The sequence below is a fragment of the Triplophysa rosa genome, linkage group LG2 (genome assembly GCF_024868665.1).
Source record: "Triplophysa rosa linkage group LG2, Trosa_1v2, whole genome shotgun sequence".
Classification (NCBI taxonomy): Eukaryota; Metazoa; Chordata; class Actinopteri; order Cypriniformes; family Nemacheilidae; genus Triplophysa; species Triplophysa rosa.
In genome coordinates this window covers 29,213,623-29,221,511 of record NC_079891.1, presented here as the reverse complement: position 1 = coordinate 29,221,511, position 7,889 = coordinate 29,213,623, and positions in this window count along the sequence as shown.

Here is a 7,889-nt window from a genome sequence, read left to right as displayed (position 1 = left end):
AAGAGACCTCATCTTTCGTTCACGATGTAACAGCTCGTTCATGTCGTTCATGAACGAGAATCAGCGGGTCCTTTGATTTCTTCCCTTCGTCTCCTTCAGACTCAAACACAGGCTCGTTGCCTGTGGCGTTCTCTGACAATAGCTGCTGTCAGAATGAAACCTTATATCTTCATTTGTATTTTTGACATAAATTATTAAGTGTTTGTGGGTTTTGCAAATATTTTGAAAAAGTATTGAAAAAAAAGAGATACAAGCTTTCAGTCCGACAGCGACAATATCATAAAATCATACTGTTAAAATACATACTGTATAATATAATTAGTCTGGTTTATACTGTAAGGAACAGATATACATTAAAATGTATTTAACAGCAGATTTGAATCTGTTCTTCTATGTAAAATAGATCAGAGATAACCTAACACCAAACCAAACGAGTACTCTGAATAAAACTGAACCACCAACTGACAATGAACAGGACAACAGTAATGATATTATATATTATTGCTTTATTGTATTGTAATAGAGCATTCAAAATAATTAATTAACTATTTGTAATAATTTATATTTACGCAAGTAATATACATAATATGTAATATTTAATGTATACATATTTACATAATAATTCATATTTACATGTATGTATCTTGAGTTATCGGTGGGTTAAACCGGTCTGTCTGATTTCTGACCTGAGTATTGATTAATTAAACTCTAGGCAGATTATTGGTCAGATTTTTGGAGAAGACAGTGGCTCCTCCCCAGGAGGGATGGAGACCATCTCTGCCGATCAGCTCACGTCTTCTCCAAAAACACTTCCAGTTATTAATGAAACCCACGTGATGACGTGGACACCAGTCAGACATCCAGTCATGTAAAGACATTAATCTATGATATTTCTCTTGACTTCGATAGCCAGGGAGGGGGCCAGAGAACACTACAGCGTCTGACAGCGTTTTGGCATATTCACATAATTCTACAATGTTGTCTTCAGCAAAGGCTGACTCACATGAATTAACGTCATTAGTGCCGACGTGTATGACAATCCTCTTAAACGTGCGTTTAGCATTAGCCAGCACTTTCAGTTTGGCACTAATGTGAGACGCTCTGGCCCCCGGTAAACAATTAACTACGGTGGCTTGTTTCTCCACCTTCACGTGTCTTAAAATAGAGTCACCAATAACTAGCGTGCTTGGCACAGGTGACTCTCGCGGTATGTCGTCCAGCCGGGAGAATTTGTCTGAGACGATCACAGGAGCGACGCACCACTTCTCCTTTTCTCGACAGAACAGAGATCTCTGCGTATTTGAATTTTTGCAGAGAGTCTGTGCAGGTGCGGGCTGGACTTGAGATGAACTTCTGTAAACACATAAAACATTCAAACCATTAAAACACTAAACAACTGATGTGTGAGCACAGGTGAACAGAGACGCTCGACTAAACTTACTGAGCTGCAGATTCATCTCTTGTATCAGACACGCCGACTCTGTTTTCTTTGACTCGTGTCTTATCGGGTGCGTCTGGATGACTTTGCTGTAAATTAAACAAACAGAGATTTACCACATGAATGTTACACATCTAAACAGAAAGTGACACCAGTTCCGCTCTGTATAAATCTAACCTGTGATGTGGGTGCGTCATGACGTCTGTAATTAGTCCGGACTATACGACGCGCAGACTGGACAGGTAACGCTTTCTCCGACTGGACTGAGCCTGATAAACAAAAATAAAAATGATGTCATAAAATAAAAACAAAACAATTGTGAAAGAAAGAATGTTAAACTGGACAAATGTATTAACTTACAGATGTTCTTCTCTTCAGATGCCAGAGAAGGTGTGCCGGACACGCTCCAGTTAGGCACTTCTATTACGAATCGTGTCTGTGATTGAGGGGCGACACGACTCTTCTGTTGTGGCCGGACGTAAGGATGAAACGGTCTCTTCTGTTTCATCTCTTCTGATGTAAATTGCTGTAAATTCAAGAAACAGTGATGTAACTCTTTTTAACTTGAAATTCTCACTATTAGAGGTCTGGTGTAAATCTAACCTGTGATGTAGGAGGGTCATGAAGTCTGTATTTAGTCCGGACGATACGATGCGCAGACTGGACAGGTAATGCTTTCTCCGACCGGACTGAACCTGATAAACAAAAATAAAGTCATGAAATAAAAACAAAACAATCGTGAATGAAAGAATGTGAACTGGACACATGTATTAACTTACAGATGTTCTTCTCTTCAGACGGCGGAGGAGGTGTGACGGACACATCGCTGGACGAATCCGGGCTGAAGTACACATTCCAATTAGGCACTTCTATTATGAACTGTGTCTGTGTCTGTTTGGGCCGGACGACAGGATGAAACAGTCTCTTCGGTTTCATCTTCTCTGATGTAGATTGCTGTAAAATCAACAAACAGTGAAGTAACTGTTTTTAACTTGAAATTCTCACTATCAGAGGTCTGGTGTAAATCTAACCTGTGATGTATTTATATGCTGACGCTTGGCGCTTGGACCCTCGAACAGTGAAGAATCATCAGGTGCAGATCTGTGAGTTGGCACTGGCCTCGTCTCCTCACGTATGTCTGTACGACTCTTCTGTAAATACAACAAACACAGATTTAATTGTTTGTTTTTTTACGTGAAATGGACACTAGTTGTGGTAAGAGGTCTGGTGTAAATCTAACCTGTGATGTAGGAGCGTCGTGAAGTCTGTATTTAGCCCGGACGATACGACGGACAGGCTGGGCAGGAAGCAGTTTCTTCACCTTTTCTGTTTCTGTATGACTCTTCTGTAAATACAACAAACAGAGATTTCATTTACATCAAACTATTTTTTTAACTTGAAATGGACACTAGTTATGATTCGACGTTTGGTGTAAATCTAACCTGTGACGGATCAGCAGGAAGACTTCTGTCTGCTGTCTGAATCTGGACTGAACCTGATAAACAAGACAATAATGTCATAAAATTATAACAAAACAATTGTAAACAAAAACAATTGAACTGGCCAAATATATGAACTTACAGATGTTCTTCTCAGCAGAAGGTGTAGAGGACACGTTTCTGGTTGTGTCTGGAGCAAAGTACGCACTCCATTTAGGCACTTCTAGCTTGAACTGCGCCTGTGATGTTGGAGCTCGGTGATATTTATCATCAGGCAGGTTTGAAGATCGTGCAACCTGGACACGTAACGGTCTCCTCGGTAACAACATCCCGAATCTCTCTCTGCAACTCAACTGTAAATACAGCAAACAGAGAATGAATACATGAATTCATCCTACTTAAAGTAGTTTGATGTACACTGTAAAAAATGACACAGATATTTACTTTAAAAAATTAAGGTAACAATATTACACAAAATATTTTTAAGTACTTTAAAGCATATTTTTAACGCAATATTCCACGAATAAATCAAGTAAAATTACCTAAAATATTTAAGCACGTCACATGATAAACTTTAAAAAATCAAGAAGAAATACTAATTTGAGCATTGGAGATAACTTGATCTTTTTTAACTTCAGTTTAACATTTATTATTGTTTATAACATATATGCTGTACAAGTAAGCTGAGAGTTGACTCAGTACTGACATTAGCAGCATTACTGTTCACTGTGTGAAAATACACACAGCTTGAGCTCTCCCACAACCTAAGCACAAGCACAACTCTTCTGAAAGATGGTAACCACGAAACTCAGAAATACAAACAGAATATCTTCTAAATCTTAAAGACAACTGAACAATAAACACTATCAAGTCTTTCATTTTATTCTAAAGCACATAAAATAGCACTTTTCACAAAAATGACTCTCCTAATGCTGTCGCATGCAGAGCATGCTGGGAACTCTAAATTCACTGCTCAGTTAGGGAACTTAACTTAAATAATTCATGTAGTTCCACCACAAAATAATTTAATAAAGATCCTTTATACAATTTTAAGTGGGTTGAACATGATAAAATTAAGTTGAATTCACTCAATTATTTGTGCATTTAGAATTCCAAGATATTTCTATAATTTTAACTTAAATTTTGGCTAATAAAACAAGAACACAATTGTATTAAGTCAAGTTTACTCAATTAATTTCATGAAATCTACTACGACACAGAATCATTTTTTACAGTGTAGTAGGTATGATGATTGATCTTGAAAGACACTAACCTGTGAGATGTGACGTCTGCGTGAACTCCAGGCAGGTACAGGACGCTGATGTGAAGCTCTATAAATACATACAAAATATTGTTGGCAACTGTTTCTGCAAATTTGATTCTTTATGTGCAAGTCATAAGTTACCGTGTAGTGAAGGAGCTGATGGTGTTCACTGTCTCACACGTCGGCTTAGATCTTTGAGCCATCCCATCTGGACCTGGACATGAAAAACACATCATAAGAATAACAGCAGAACAAGAGTCAAGGAGCACAGCATCATCACACATGCAATGTCAACAACAAGTGAAGATGATGACGATGATACTGTAGATTTGTGCAGATGTGCCTTACATCAGCTTCTCATGATGTTCTTATTTTTAAGGCTGCAGCCAAAAATGACTAATAATAACTGAACAACTTACAGATGTTCTTCTCAGCAGAAGGTGTAGTGGACACGTTTCTGGTTGTGTCTGAAGCAAAGTGCGCACTCCATTTAGACACTTCTAGCTCGAACTGCGCCTGTGATGTTGGAGCTCTGTGATATTTATCATCAGGCAGGTTTGAAGATCGTGCAACCTGGACACGTAACGGTCTCCTCGGTAACAACATCCCGAATCTCTCTGTGCGACTCAACTGTAAATACAGCAAACAGAGAATGAATACATGAATTCATCCTACTTAAAGTAGTTTGATGTAGTAGGTATGATGATTGATCTTGAAAGACTCTAACCTGTGAGATGTGACGTCTGCGTGAACTCCAGGCAGGTACAGGACGCTGATGTGAAGCTCTATAAATACATACAAAATATTGTTGGCAACTGTTTCTGCAAATTTGATTCTTTATGTGCAAGTCATAAGTTACCGTGTAGTGAAGGAGCTGATGGTGTTCACTGTCTCACACGTCGGCTTAGATCTTTGAGCCATCCCATCTGGACCTGGACATGAAAAACACATCATAAGAATAACAGCAGAACAAGAGTCAAGGAGCACAGCATCATCACACATGCAATGTCAACAACAAGTGAAGATGATGACGATGATACTGTAGATTTGTGCAGATGTGCCTTACATCAGCTTCTCATGATGTTCTTATTTTTAAGGCTGCAGCCAAAAATGACTAATAATAACTGAACAACTTACAGATGTTCTTCTCAGCAGAAGGTGTAGTGGACACGTTTCTGGTTGTGTCTGAAGCAAAGTGCGCACTCCATTTAGACACTTCTAGCTCGAACTGCGCCTGTGATGTTGGAGCTCTGTGATATTTATCATCAGGCAGGTTTGAAGATCGTGCAACCTGGACACGTAACGGTCTCCTCGGTAACAACATCCCGAATCTCTCTGTGCGACTCAACTGTAAATACAGCAAACAGAGAATGAATACATGAATTCATCCTACTTAAAGTAGTTTGATGTAGTAGGTATGATGATTGATCTTGAAAGACTCTAACCTGTGAGATGTGACGTCTGCGTGAACTCCAGGCAGGTACAGGACGCTGATGTGAAGCTCTATAAATACATACAAAATATTGTTGGCAACTGTTTCTGCAAATTTGATTCTTTATGTGCAAGTCATAAGTTACCGTGTAGTGAAGGAGCTGATGGTGTTCACTGTCTCACACGTCGGCTTAGATCTTTGAGCCATCCCATCTGGACCTGGACATGAAAAACACATCATAAGAATAACAGCAGAACAAGAGTCAAGGAGCACAGCATCATCACACATGCAATGTCAACAACAAGTGAAGATGATGACGATGATACTGTAGATTTGTGCAGATGTGCCTTACATCAGCTTCTCATGATGTTCTTATTTTTAAGGCTGCAGCCAAAAATGACTAATAATAACATATCGAGGTGCAGATTCATCACGAATACATTAAATAATGTATTTCCTTTCCGCATTAATACATTAAATAAACGACGTTTCACTGCATTAATAAATGCAATTATACAGTAATCATTACGTAGGAAATAATGAGGACCGAAAGCGAGGAGGGTTTGTGTTTCTTTACATATGTTTAGCTACGCACAGTAAAATCCGTCTAAACTTTCATTGTCACCGGACGTTAAATGCCTCAAGTGAGAGAAACCGTTCATGTCAAATCGTAATTCACAACACAATCCACTAAACACTTCATATAAAGTTTAAACACATTGTGAATAACTTACAGGCCTCGAGCTCAGGATGGTGGTGAGCAGGGGTCGCTGGCGGGGGATAGCTCATGTCGAACTCACGCTCAGTGGATTTTGAAGCAAATCGCAGAAATCGCAGAAATCCTCAACTGTTAGCCGTTCAGAGTGTGACTGAGCAAACACTGAAGACTTTACAACTGAGAAACGCAAGACTGAACGCGTGAAAACACTCAAAGTACACAACAAGACTCGATAAAACGCTATGAACTCTCACGAACATCAAAGGCAACCGAGTGTGTGTGTCACTCAAACGCCGCGCTCGAGATTATATCATGGGCTGCTGTATGATGTCACAATGCCAAGCGTCATTTGGAACGCTACACTGGCCAATTGATCAGATATCATGAGATGCTATGCGGAGTCTTAAAGAGACAATAGCAACAGCAATAATTAACAAACGGGGAACTAAACAAAAATAAAAAACGAACATCAATAATGTTCTGTTAATGTTAATATTGTTGCTAATAAATGATCGTGTCTAATTATTATTTTCCCTGTTGAACTTTCGTTTTAGACCAGGCACCTGCCACTGTTTAACATGCACATTGAGCCTATTGACCTCTGAGTGAAGAGGTTAATTCAGTTAAATTAAAAATTTATTTCTAGGTGCTTCAAAATAAATACATGTTAATATAGACAAGAGACGTATGGAAAAACTAAAAAATATGACACATTATAGAATGCTGCTAAAGTCGTCGTCTCATTTAAAAAATATTTATAAATAAACACATTTAAAACATCAGTCATATAAAAGTATGTCATCTGCAGAAAAGGGTTCCTGTTAGTGTTTTAATATATATACATCATATATACATCATATTTTCATTAATATTTCTGTTGCAATATTGTGTGTTTACTTCTGTGTAAGGTTGGTTAATTTGATGTACTGTTGCAGTTTAAGAAATGCCTTGAATTTTTTTGATCAAACATAAATGTCTGGCTCCAATTAAAAAGTGAGAAACGTCTCTGCTGTGTCCCGATGGCTATGCTGAAGACACAACTAGGAAATCCTCTGTAGGCTACCGTCTCATTTCGATAAACCCTTGATGACATCAGAGCGTGTAGAAGTCCACATCCTTTGAAGAAACCCACCTTTAAATCGAGACACAGACATTATGTCAAAGAATATCCTCACAAAGATAACTGTACAAACATGAGTGTGAGTATGAAAGTGTGTGCTACAGAAGTGTATTTACAAATAACAGACAGACACATAATCAGAAGTACTTTAATGGTTGTGCAGGTAATGAATTAACTTATCCAAGTCCTTTTGGAAGAATGGCAGCGTGAAGATGGCTGATCTTCACTTTGTCTCTTTGGTGCTCGCAGCACAGCGCCTCATCCCTCCACAGGGACACTTTAAGGAGGATTTACCTCATCTTCTGGTGTAAATTGGGAATCTCAGACCATGTCATCCTTGACTCCTGCAGCTGCATAAGTAGCTACAAACCAGTGATGTCACAGGTCAGTACAACAGTACAAAGTCCAGTGTTTCTGATGTTTGTTATTTACAGTTACTGCCAATTATACTTTATTTGACAAAGAATACACAGGTAAA